The sequence below is a fragment of the Macrotis lagotis genome, chromosome 6 (assembly GCF_037893015.1).
Source record: "Macrotis lagotis isolate mMagLag1 chromosome 6, bilby.v1.9.chrom.fasta, whole genome shotgun sequence".
NCBI lineage: Eukaryota > Metazoa > Chordata > Mammalia > Peramelemorphia > Peramelidae > Macrotis > Macrotis lagotis.
Genome location: NC_133663.1, coordinates 78,254,707 through 78,269,279, shown reverse-complemented (window position 1 = coordinate 78,269,279; position 14,573 = coordinate 78,254,707).

The following is a 14,573-nucleotide window of genomic DNA, read 5'->3' as shown; positions in this document are numbered from 1 at the left end:
ATCAAAATGAAAATTATTAGTAGCTCTTTTGCTCAATTTGATATATAGCCAGTAAAACTGACAATTTATAAAAAAAATATAAATTTCCCAGATTACCAGAAGGGGAAATAGAACACTTAAATAAACCTACCCTTAAATATGAAATTGAACAAACCACAGAAGAACTTCATAATAAAAGAAAAATTCCCCAGGACCATATGGAATTGCAAGTGATTTCTATTAAGCATTTAAAGAGCAATTAATTCTAATACAAATAATCTATTTGAATTAATAGTGGCAAATTTCCTTCTCGAATATTGATGCAGACTAAGAAAAATACTAGCAAGAAAATTACAGCAATTCTATCCTAAAGTCTAGTCTTGATTCAACAGTTCTATAATCTATAGTCAAGTCTTGATTCAACAGAGGTAGCAACCTCTAATTTTCAACAAAATTCTATTTCCTGCCATTCTGTATTTTTCTACCATACTCCTCCATCACCCACCCCTTTTTGAGGCAATCTGGATTGAGTGATTTCCCTAGGATCCCATAGGTAGTAAGTATTTGAAGCAGGATTTGAACTCAGGACCTTCTAACTCTAGGGCCAGTGCCCTATTTCTTGTGCCACTTAACTGCCTCTTTACCATACTGTAGTGTAACTAAAGAAAAGAAGATAGGTAAAATTGGCCAATTCTTTCTGATAGGTTTCTTGGATGCATTTAAATATTTCCATATCACTTATGAGATAGAGAAATGAATAAACTGTGGCGTTAATTTTTAGAAATCTCATACCTACTCAATATTCCCAAATCCCTTAATTTTTGTTGAACTTTAGAACCGCAGACATGTTTAAAGCAAGGTATACCTGCATTTATTTATGCAGGTTCAGCAGAACTCCTTGTTCCATTTATATTTTAATGTAATCATTGCAGTTATGCCAAAATATCCCTCAACAAGTGTTTCTTTTTCCTCCTACTCCTTATTCTTTATATATGGACTCTTTATAGTATCTCATTACTATTACTTTTTTTTGGTAATGGCTGCTTTTCAATTTTGTCTATTCTTATCATCTTTAATGAATTAATTATCGCATTAATAGAAAGTGATCATTGATTAGCTGAAAATATTTTCTTGCAAAAGAAGTGTGAGCATCATTAGGGCAACTGAATTTGAACAGTTATTAAATATATAAAAAAGTGTAAAGAAAGAAATATTCACTTTCAGTAAAAAAAGGAATTCTAGGAGCTTCCAGCAAGGGGTATTTTCTCTGCATTTGCTTATGATCTATTAAACACCCTCAGAAGTGGCAAGTGTATCATGGGTGGAGAAAAGGAGGGAGAGGATTTGATGGAACTGCCTCATATTTCTGGACTTGACTAAATAGTTGATCTGGACATGTACTGTCTCTAGGTGAATATATAATAATGGATTTGAATAAAAGTATATTGATGCTTACTTCATAACTCATTCCTTTTACTCTATATCATGGAGTAATAATTAGAAGAGGACACAGTGAGATTTAGTATCTCTGTTTCTTCTCTCCCTAGCAAATTTAAGCTTCTTGAATGTCAGGATTGTGCTTTACTTATTTTGTATATTCCTCAGTGCTTAAAAATATTCATTTTATATGGTGAGTGCTTAATAAATGTTTATTAAATGAATCTAAAATATCTCTTATATTATAATGTAAGTTCTGTAGGGGCAGGAGCTGTTTCATTTAAAAAATTTTATTCTCTTTACTTATGGGCCTAAAGCAGCTATTTTTAAAAATACTACTTGATTGAATGATGAAAACAAGATAATGAAATCTTCAAATGTTCTTTTTACTGCTCTGGATGATTGTAATGAGGAGAACAAGATAATTTTTGCCTTTATGGAGTCGTCAGAAGTTGTAGAATCATAGATCTAGTGAACTTATTTTTTTTTTTTTGATAATTGCACTTCAAGGTATTGGTTGCCTTTATATTTTTATCTATTTTTATGCATTTGAAAACTACTATTCTGAAAAGGGATCCATAATAAATTGTACCAGATTGCCAAAGTTGTCTTTGGCAATGGTTAATACCTCTGACCTAGTTCAAACACCTCCTTTTAGGAATGCTCTGTGGTAGCCCAAAAATAAGCAAAGTGCCACCCCCCCAACATTTGGTTTTGCCATCAGTTTTGCATGAATTACATTTCCTGGATCCTTGTGGTATCTTGGTTGTATGCCCTAAGGGTTTCTTTAATGAAATGTAAATAATAGTCAAACTCTCAATCCTACTGGGGTTCTGGTGTTTACTCCATGATACTGTTTTAGTAGCTAAGTGCAAAGAAGAAAATGAGAAGGGAGTAGCCTTTTCTTATCCACTGGAAGTCCCAGTAGACTTAGTTTGAGGATTGTTAAGAAATCTCCCTGTATGAAGGTTCCCTGGCAGTTCTTGTGCCAAACACCTCAATTGAGGAGGGGAGGCATTGCCAGGGCCTCTAAGCAGCACTCTGCTTTTGTGTTGTCTGTTCAGTGACAGAAATTGGAGCCACTCAGGTGATGGTTACCTGATGACAATTTCACAGGCTGTCAGTGACCGTTGCACCTGAGTGGGCCTGCTGAAGGGTAATGGGATTTAATTGCTCTTTGGAGGCAAGGAGAGAAAGACTTGGCACTGAAGATGCTTAGAATAGGATGAAATGTATTTTATGAGGGTGAGTCAGGAAGACAGAGGGGGAGTCAAAATGTATATTAATATACAGAGTGGGATGAAACTCCTTTTTAAAAGCAGTGATGAATTTCAAACTGAAGTTTTCAGTTTTATGTATATATATATATATATATATATATATATATATATATACTACATGTGTGAGATTACATATATATGTATATATATATATATATATATATATATCTCACATATACCTAGACCTATATGTAATTATGTATATTTTTAGTTTTCTATGTATTATATTTAAAAGTATATATATATATATATATATATATATATAGTTTTATTAACATATAGTCATTATACACAAATATATTAATACTTTTTCTATTTCATGAGTCTTTCTGGGTGTTCTTCTACCTCTGGCTATCACAATATCTAGTCTTCTGAAAGATGCTGCAGTAGATTCCCTGTGGCCCCCTACCACCTTTTGTATTTCAATCTGTCTTATAGCATGTGTGGAATTAGTGTGACTGTGTCACTTTAGATACCAAGGGATTTCTACTCACTGTCTGGAAGAGAAATCATGCCCACCAAAGCACAAACTGAATTTAGCATCTGATATTGTCAGCAGTCTCTCTCCTGGGTACTGAATTGGAAAGGAATAGGGAAGGCAGCCTTCAATTATGGTGGGGACCCCTTTCTCCCTAGACTCCTTATCCAGACCGTGTTTCCTCTTATTACTGGAACAATGAAAGCTCTCTGTTTTGTCAGAGAATAGAGCAGAGGGGTATTTCCCCTAAATCTTTGATCTTCAGTGTCACCCTACCAGCAGGACAAGGTCATTCCAACTTGTTTACTCTTTGTTTTCATCCTCTGCTTCTCTGACTGGAGAGATGAGTGCTGGCAAATCCAATTTCTTTATTCATTTTTCATTCTAAACAGTGATTTTGAAACATTGACCAGTGTTCTGGGAAATGAGCTTCAGTCTCTGAGAAAGGAGAATCCTTAGAACAGAAACTCTCACCTGAGGTATTGAATAGATTGAGAGCATCTATGACAAGCTAGCTTGCATCTGGTGATATTATGTGATATTATGTGATATTATGGCTACAATATGGGGAATGACTGACATATCTGCCATAATATCTCCTTGGTTCAAAATATAGAGTTATTATAGAAAAGACCCTACTTGTGCTTCTATATCTCTTATTTAGCAGAAGTCAAGTTCACGAAATACATACTGAACTTTAAAATCCCTACTTTATGCTTAAAAATCCCTCTTAAACTTTTCCTTTGAATCTATTTTTTCTGCTTCAACAAAGGAATCTTTTAATTGTTTTTCTTCCTAGCTTGAAGATAATGAAATTATTATCTGTCAAAAAGCTTTTGTAACTTAAAAAAAATCTTTGAGGCAAGCAAAGATAATGTTATGGATAATTAAACCCCAGGCTTCAGGACATAGAACAGTCATAGGAAGGGAACTCAGAGGAATTTTTCTAATCCTTCACTGACTAAAAGCTCATATAACTACCTAGTATCTACATGAAGTTATTAAAGTAGAATCAGCTGTTCTGGGAAACTAAAGTGCCACCCAGGGCTTGCTGTCATAGTATGACAAGAGGCAGTTCTTCAATCCTTGAAATTCCACTTGTGAGTACTAGCATTATTATTCACTGTGCTATCAGGGGTGGAGAATAAAATTTCATAGTATTATATTGTTTGTCCTTCTTTTTGAAGAGGGGCAATGACATTTTAGGATGATGCTTGACTCCTGTGCATGAATTGGATATAAGTGAAGCAGAATAGCACAAAGTTGTCAGTCTCTCTCTCCCAGGACCATCAAAATCCAGGAGAAAGACAGAAGTGAAAATGTCTAGTGATAGTTTGGGATGCAGTAGATGACCTTGGAGTTTTTGATATCTGACCAAGCTTTAAATGCTCCACTGTACCTGCTTCAGTCATCTATGTGGCCTTTGGAATAGATTTTTCTCTTCTGCTCGTTCCACCCTGGCAAAGTCTTCCCATGGGATTAGATCTTCCCTCACCTCTCCTACCGATTACTTCAACCTGGTCTAACCCATCTGCCTAGATGATTATGCTGGGGTATGGCTTCTGTGCATACTACAGTTTCTTGGATCCTCAGGTGAGAATTAGATGAAAGGTCAATACCATAGATGGATGAGCAGTCCATCTTAAGGACTTAGCAAGCCACAGGAAAAGAGAATCTAGTCCTCCCTGAAAACTCTGTACAGTACATAGAGTATTGTTCACAGCTGAAAAAGAACTAAGACACCATCTAGTCTAATAAATTATTTTGTAACTGAGAAAATCAAGGCCTTGAGAGATTAAGTGACTTGTTCCCTGTCACCTGATTTATAATTTTTATGGGGTAGGATTTGAATACACATCTTCTGGAGTCCCAGTTCAGTGTTTTATACATCATCAATGCTGGTAGTTAATGGATTTGGACTTCTAATTTCATTTCATAAATCAATTCAATCGCAGATTTTGAGAATTCTGAATCTATTTTTTCACCCATAATTATCACAGTGTCCATTTACCATATCTATTATATATATGTATATATACATATACATGTATGTATGTAAAACCCCAACATATAATATTCACCTGGCATTTTCTTGTTCTTATAGAGAACTCGCTAATGCAAAGGTATTCCAGCTTCAATCATGTAAAAGGAACTTTTCAAGTTCCAAGTATAAGGATACAAATAGAAAAGTGAGCAAATCCTTTCCATGAACTGATTTGCAACAGCTTATTTTAGACACGATCCAGAGGAAGAGATTACTAGAGATCTTCAGTAGATATTCATTCAAGCAGTGCTATAATTGCTGCAGGCATCCCCCCACATGGAGGAAAGTGTGGGCCCTAGTGAAATTTTTATGTGATCCTAACTGTATCTAAGACTCAATGATGATAAAATCTCTGCATGTCTTTGTATTCAAGACACTAATCATCCTTCCTGTTTTTCTCCCTAGAGAAATCTATATTTCCATACCAACATATTGAAGAACAATTATGCTACATTCAATCTACTTTTTTTTTAAAAAAAAGAATATATATTTTCTTATAGCTACTTAGATTTGTAGATTCACAATGCATATTTTGATTCCCTTATTTTTCATTTAGCTTGATTCTTACATTTATCATGTAATTCCTTATATATTATTAAATTATACAAGACCTACCCTGCTTTCAGAAAACTTTTACTAGGTTTTTACAAAATATTTTACATATGCTTCTGTAGCCTTTATGTTCTTCTCCTGTTCCTAAACTTGAAGGTAATAATAATAATAAATGATATTTACTAGCCTACTTCTTTAGTTTTATGTGTATGTATGTATATATATATATATATATATATATATTTCTGATAATGGTTTAAAAATATTTTATATGCAAACCATTGATGAATGCCCACTTATACCCCACCTGCATCTTCCCAATGCCTCTAGACTTACCAGAAAGTTTCTTTTCTTCTAAGTGTATATAGTTCCTTGACTCCCACTAAAAGGATGAGTGTCAAAAAAATGGACTTTTGTAACAGCACATATTCAGAACATGGTATGATTTTCTCTGCTCCTCCTACTCAATTCTAAGTTCAGATCATTATCCATCTGCTGTACCTGTTCAAAACAAACTGGAAAATGTGTATATTCTTTAGCAGTTTGAATTACTTTCCTTTACTCAGACTTATAGCATGGCATAGTTGAATAACAGAGGAAGAACAGCATGAATAGGTGGTGATCTGAATCACTGAAGGGAATATTTATATTGATGAAATCATAGGTTCCTTGAAGAAAAGGACTATTTCACTTTTATCTTTTCCCCCAGTCCAAAGCACTTGTGAGGCACTTGACAAATGTTTATTGATTGACTAATTGATAATTCCATTTAGAGCTGGAAGAGTTTTTTTTTGAAATTTTATTTTATTTTTTAATAACATGTTATGAAAGTTTTCAGCATTATTCCACTTTCCTATTTATAAGCTATACTCTTTTTACCACCTTCCCTTCTCACCCATCTCCCTTAGTGACAGTCTAGTAAAAGTTGTACATATTCATTTGTGTTCAACATGTTAACATATTAATCATTTTGTGTATAAGGAGTTAGGACTAAGGGAAAAGAAAGAAAACCATGGGATAGGAAGAAGAAACATGAGAAGCTTTTAAAAAGTGAACATAGGGGCGGCTAGGTGGCGTAGTGGATAAGCACTGGCCTTGGAGTCAGGAGTACCTGGGTTCAAATCCAGTCTCAGACACTTAGTAGTTACCTAGCTGTGTGGCCTTGGGCAAGCCACTTAACCCCATTTGCCTTGCAAAAACATAAAAAAAAAAGTGAACATATTAGCCATGCAGCTTCTGTGGGGGTTTTTTGGTTTGTTTTGATTTCCTCTGAATGTGGATGCTGTTGTCATCCCAGGGTTGTCCTAGATCTCTGAATAGCTAAGAGGAGCTGCACGCATCATAGTTGGTCAACTAACTGTTAATGTATACAATATTCTCTTGGTTCTGCTCCTTAAGCTCAACAACAGTTCCTGTAATTTTGTTCCATGCTTCTCTAAAGTCCATACATGTTTCTTATAGAATAGTAGAATTATATAGCATTGATGTACCATGACTTGTTCAGTCATTCCACAATTGATGGGCACGCCCTCAATTTCCAGTTCTTTGGCACTACAAAAAAGAGCTGCTATAAATATTTTTGAACATGTGGGGACTTTCCCCATTTTTTATGATTTCTCTGGATAGAGGCCTAGATTATTTTTTTTTTAGCAAGGCAATGGGGTTAAGTGACTTGTACAAGGTCACACAGCTAGGTAATTATTAAGTGTCTGAGACTAGATATGAACTCAGGTCCTCCTGACTCTAGGGCTGGTGCTCTATCCACTGTGCCCACCTAGCCACTCCCCCCCAATACTGGTATTGCTGGGTCAAAGGGTATGATAAATTTTATTGTTCTTTGGGCATATAAAGTTCTTAATGTCCCAATCTTACCACAATCTCTCCAACATTGATGATTTTCTTTTTTAGCAATTTTAGCCCATCTGATAGAAATGAGGTGGTACCTCATACCTGTTTCAATTTGCATTTGTCTTGTGATTTGGAACATTTTTCATATGATTAAATATAGTTTTAATTTCTTTGAAAACTGCTTGTTCATATCATTTGAACAATTTTTAAATTGAGGAATGGTAACCTTAAAAATTTGGTTGAAGGCCCTATATTTATTTTAGAAATGAGACCTTTTTCAGAAACCCTAGCTGGGAAAATTGTTTCCTAGCTTTCTATTTTTCTTCTAATCTTGGCTGCATAAAATTTACTAGTGCAAAAAGCTTTTCAATTTGATATAGTCAAAATCTTCCATTTTGACATTTATATTTCTTGTTTGATCATAAATATCTCCCCTTTCCATAGATCTCATAGAGTATTTCTTGATCTGTTAATTGGTCTATGATAGGGAAACACTCAACATAATTAAACATATCAATAGCAAAGTCATATCAGCAGTTTAGGGAGATAGGACAACCATTTTAAAATTATCTGTATTTAGTTTTAATCATGTTTTCCATCTCTTCCTTGGTCATAAACTGCTTCCCTTTCCATAGATCTGAAAGATAAACTATTCCTTGTTCTCCCAGTTAAGAAAAATCATTTTAGACTGGCAATGGGCAAAGTTATCTCCATCCACAAAAAGAAAAACAAAAAGAAAAAAGAAACAACAGTCCTTCAGAATCTGATGAACACTTTATAAAAATTATCTTTTTATGTATCTCCTTTAATCTTAATGCCTCATATCAAAAATGACTAATCTATAAACATGTTTATCAAAAATGTATATACAATACTAACCTGACTGCTGCTGAGGGGAGGGGATTGAAAAGGGAGGGTAGAACGAAATTTTGTAACTTAAAAATATACCTGTACATATGGATGTAAATAAATTTAAAAAATAAAAGTGTGCTTCAGTCTGTATTCAGATACCATCGGCTCTGTCTGTGGGATGGATAGCATTCTTTATTGTAAGTCCATCAGAGAAATTGTTTCAACATTTTTTCCCACAGTTGTTATTGCTAGCTGTGTTTCCCTTAATCATATATATTCTATATAACTCCATTAATTCTATCCTCTCTCTCTCTTCTTTACCCTGTCCCTCCTCAAAAGTTTATTGCATCTGATTACTATCTCCCACAATCTTTCCTCTCTTCTATCAGCTACACCTCTCCCTGTCCCTGTCCTCTTTCTCCCATCCCTTTCTTCTCCTTCTACTAAGGTATGATAGATTTCTATATCCAATTGAACTTGTTTATTATGCCCTCTCCAAGTCAATTTGTCTGAGAGTAAGGCTTACTCACTCCCCCTCACCTTTCCTCTCTTCCACACCAATGCAAAAAGCTTTTTCTTTCTACTCTTATGCAAAATAACTTAACCCATTCTATCTCTCCTTTCCTTTTTGTCCAGTACATTCTTTTCTCCCCCATTAACTCCATCTTTTTAATATTTTATATTTTCAAATTCAACTCTCTCTCATGCATTGTCTTTATGCCCTCCTTCCAATTACTCTAATAAAAATGAGATTAATCTCAGTTATCAGTATCATCTTCCCATGAAGGAATATAAACAGTTCAATATAATTAAGTCCCTCATGATTTGCTTTGCCCATATACCCTCTCTATGCTTATCCTAAGTCCTGTACTTGAAAATCAAACTTTCTGTTCAACTCTGATCATTTCATCAAGAAAATTTGAAAGTACACTATTTCATTGACTATCCATCTTCTCCCCTGAAAAAGTATGTTCAGTAATGCTGGGTGGTTGATTTTTGTTGTAATACAAGCTCCATTGCCTTCCAGAATATCATTTTCAGAACCAGTCCTTAAAATAGAAGCTGCTAAATCTATAGTTCCATGATATTTGAATTGTTACTTTCTGGCTGCTTGCAATATTTTCTCTTTTACTTGGGAGTTCTGAAATTTGACTCAAGTATTCCTGGCAGTTTTCATTTTGGGAGCTCTTTTGGGAGATGATTGGTAGAGTCTTTCAATTTTTATCTTACCCTGTGCTTCTACTATATTTGGGCAGTGTTCCTGGAGAATTTCTTAAAAATGAAGTCTAGGCTCTTTTTTTTACTCATTACTTTCAGGTAATCCAATAATTTTTAAATTATTTCTCTTGGATCTGTTTTTCAGGTCAGTTGTTTTTCTATTGAGATATTACACATTTTCTTCTATTTTTTTCATTCTTTTGGTTTTGTTTTATTGTTTCTTAATTTCTCACAATGTCATCACCTTCCCTTAGCTCTGTTCTACATTTGAAAGATTTATTTTCCCTTTAGAGCTTTTGTCTCTCCTTTTTCATCTGACCAATTCTACTTTTTAAGACATTCTTCTCCTCATTGGTCTTTTGGACTGCTTTTTTTCCCCTTTTGACTCAAACTGGTTTTTAAGATATTAATTTCTTCATGATTTTCCTGCATGGCTCTCATTTCTCTTACCAATTTTTCCTCTACCTCCCTTACTTAATTTTCAAAATCTTTCTTGATCTCTTCCATAGCCCAAGAAGAATTCCTATTTTTCTTGAAGGCTTTGGATGAGGAAGATTTGAATTTGTCATCTGAATGCATGTTTTGATCCTCCATGGGTTCAAATTGTCTATGGTCAGATTTTTTTTTTCTTTTTGATATTTGCTCATTTCCCTAGCCTCTTACTTGATTTTAACTTAAATTGATTTTAATTTAGTACGATGGGGCTCTACCTCCAGGGTGGAGGACACACTGTCTCAAGCCTTTGAGTGGTTGCAGCTGTTTTCAGGATACTGCCCCTCCCCTCCCCAGAGATCTGAGAGTTCTTAATTCCTCCAAAGTCTTATGAGAGACTCACTGCTCCTTTCTGCCCTAGAACTATGAGGTAGGTCCGAGCTCTGCTACAGGCAATGTGCTCTGTTGTGCTTCTGCTCATTTACCTGAGACTGGGACCCCAGATTAAGACCCAGATCTGAGTATGGGCAAAGCCATAGTCTTGCCTTGGTATATAGCAAAGAAACTGTGTAATCTCCCCTGACCCTCTTGCTGTCTGTGGGATGAGTGCTCCAGAAGCAGCTGTCAAGTGCCTTTCTGCCAGGTGGTGCCCTACACCTGGTCCCTGGAGTTGGGTCTGTGCCCATACTTGTGCTGGGTTCTATTCTTGCTCTGCTGTGGCAGAGTTTCCTGCTCACTTTCCAAGTTGTCCTTGGTAATTCATGGGCTGAGAAGTCTGGAAACTGCCACCATTGACAGAGATTCAGGAGTCCCTAGATCCCCTGTAGTCTGATCCTGGGTGTCTGCAACTGGTTTGCTTTTCTAACCCCAGTGCAACAGGAAGTTCCTGTGGATCATCCAAGTTGTCTTGGGCTGAAAATTTGTTTCACTCAATCTTTTTGCATGGTTCTGCCACTCTAGAATTTTGTTAGAGTTATTAACTGTCCCCCCATTACCCTTTTTCTTAATCAGTACCAGGCAGTTTTGATGACTCCCACTTTATAGTATAGTTATAGCTTGGGAAGAGCAAGGTCACCTTCCTTTACAAGTTTTTTTTTTATCAGTTTCCTTGATATTCTTTTATTTTAAGGTTTTAGCAATGCAATGTAGTTAAGTGTTTTGCCCTAGGCCACACATCTAGATACTTATTAAGTGTCTGAGGCCAGTGTTCTACCCAGGGCACGACCTAGCTGCCCTTCCCTTGATATTCTTGAACTTTTGCTGTTCCAGATGAATTTGTTACTATTTTTTTCTAGCTCCATAAAATAATTATTATGTAGTTTGATTGGTAAGGCACTGAATAAATAATTTAATTTGAGTAGTATTTATATATGTATTACATTAACTTGGCCTCACCATGAGAAATTAACATTTTCCCAATTGTTTAGATCTGACTTTATTTGTGTGAAAAGTATTTTATAATTGTGTTCATAGAGTTGCTGGGATTGTCTTGGGAGATAGATTTCTAAGTATTTTAAAATTTAAATGAATTTCCCATTCTATCTATTGGGTTTTGCTGCTCATATACAGAAATACTGATGATTTATGTGGATTTATTTTATTTAATAACTTTGTTGAATTGGTAATTGTATCAAGTAGTTTTTTAATTGATTTTCTAGGGTTGTCTAAGTAAACCATCATATTATCTACAAAGAGTGAAAGTTTTGCTTCTTCATTGCCTAATCTAATTCCTTCAGTTCTTTTACTTCTCTTATTGATAAAATTAAACTAACATTTCTCAAACTATATTGAACAGTAGTGATGATAATGGTCATCTTTGTTTCACCCCTGATGTTATTGGAAATGCACTTAGTTTATCTCCATTACTTATCATGTTTCTTGATAATTTTAGACAGATACTACCTATTGTTTTTTTAGAGAAAATTCTATTTACTCCTATATTTTCTAGCGTTTTTAATAGGAATGGAGGTTGCATTTTGTAAAGGCCTTTTTTGCCATCTAATGTGATAGTCATATAATTTATGTTTCTTTTATTTTTATGTTAAATTTATTGATTTTTTTCCTAATATTGAACCATCCTTGCCTACCTGGTATAAATCTTTCTACCTGATCATGGTGTATTATCCTAGTAGTAACTTGTTGTAATCTCTTTGCTTAATTTTCTTTAAGATTTTTGCATTGTTGTTTATTAGGGAGATTGATTTATAATTTTCTTTGTCTGTTTTGGTTCTACCTGGTTTAGGTATCAGTACCATATTGGAATCATAAAAGAAATTTGACAGAACTCCACTTCTATTATTTTTAAAAAATAGTTTATAAATAATTGGAATTAGTTGTCCCTTATATGTTTGGTAGAATTCACTTATGAATCTATCTGAATCTGGAGATTTTCTTATAGAATTTATTGGTGGTTTCTTCAATTTTTCTTCTCTGAATTCAGGTTATTTAAGTATTTTTTCCTCTTCTATTAATCTGGGTAGTCTACATTTTTGCAAGTATTTATCCATTTCTCTCAGGTTTTAAATTTCTTGGCATACAGTTGGGTAAAATAGCACTGAATTATCTCTTTAATTTCTTCCTCAGTGATTGTGAGTTCATCCTTTTCATTTTTGATACTGGTAATTTGGTATTCTTTCTTTTTTTATAGCAAATTAACCAAAGGTTTATCTATTTTATTGTTTTTCAGAAAACCAACTCCTATCTTTATTTATTAGATCAGTGTTATTCTTTTTTTCAGTTTTATTAATCTCTCTTTTGATTTTCAGAATTTCTGGTTTGATATTTAATTGGGGATCTTTAATTCCTAGCTTTTTCATTTGTATATCCAATTCATTAATCTCCTCTTTATTTTATTCATATAAGCATTCAGAAAAATAACATTTCCCCTAAAATCTGCTTTGACTACATTCCATAAATTTTGGAATGATGTTTCATTGTTGTCATTTTCTTGGATGAAATTATTGATTATTTGTTGTTTGAACCACTTATTCTTTAAAATTAGTTTTTTTTTTAGTTTCAAAGTAATTTTTGGTTTATCTTTTCACGGTCCTTTTTTACATGTAATTTTTATTACATCATGATCTGAAAAGCACACATTTCTATTTTTGCCTTTCTGAATTTTATTGTAAGGTTTTTATGCCCTAATTCATTGTCAATTTTGGTATAGGTGCCATGTACTACAGAGAAAAAAGATATATTTTTCTATCCCCAATCAATTTTCTCCAGAGGTCTTTCATAATTAAGTTTTCTAAGATTCAATTCTCCTTTTTCATCTTATTTCTTTTTTAATTTATAGTTATCTAATTCTGAAATAGGGAAGTTGAGGTCCCCCATTATTATAGTTTTATTATATCTTTGAAATTCATTTAGCTTCTCCTTCAAGAATTTGGATGGTATACCACTTGTTACATATATATTTTATAATGATATAATTTCATTGCCTAGGGTGCCTTTTAAGAAGATGTACTTTCCTTACTTATCCTTTTAAATAAGATTTATTTTTGCTTTTGATCTGCCTGAAATTAGGAGTTCTACTCCTGGTGTTTTGTTTCCACTAAAGGATTATAAATATTTTTCTCCTGTCTTTTACCTCTACCCTGTGTGTATCTCTCTGTTTAAAAGCTGTTTCTTGTAAACAACATATTATAAATTCTGGTTTTTGATCTATTCTACTCTCTGCTTCCACTTTATGGGGAGAGTTCATGCTATTCACATTTATAGTTAAGATTACTATTTATGTACTTCCCTCCATACTTTCTTTCCCCATTTATACTTTTCTCTTTCCTTTCCTCTTAATCTTCCTTTCCAATCTTTTGTTCCTTTGCTCTGTTAAATTTTCTTTTAAGTTTTAACTTCGACTTAACTTTTTTTCTATCACCTTTGCCTTCCATTTTATCAGTGCCTTCTTTCCTTTTCTTTCCCTCTTTGACTCTACTTGTCTGTAGGGTACAATCGATTTTTAAACCCAATTAGGAATGTTTGTTACCTTCTCTGGGGCCAAAGCTATTGAGCGTAGGATTTGTTCAGTGTTCACACCCTCCCTTCTTTCTTTCCATTATAATAGGTGTTTGTACCTCTTTTCCTGATGTTATTTATTCACTAATATTTTCTTAGTATAGTCCTTTTTATGTTCTTCTTGTTTTAACCTTGTCTTGAACTTACCACCCTGTGTCAAAATATCATTCTTTTGTCTGTCCTGATAGTACTACTATTCTCAAAGGTTCATTGGTTGATTATTTGATTATTAATTTATCTTGCTTCATAGTCACTAAGTACCCTCACCTCTTTTGTCTCATTAGAAATACACTTCTCAAGAGTCATGAATCATATCTAATTGTAATTAATTTGTGCTGCCCCCTCTTTTCAAGTACTCTCCATCAACACATAATCCTCATGTGCCAAAACACAATGTAAAACCAAACCATTACTTGGATTGTTCATACCTCAGTCCCCC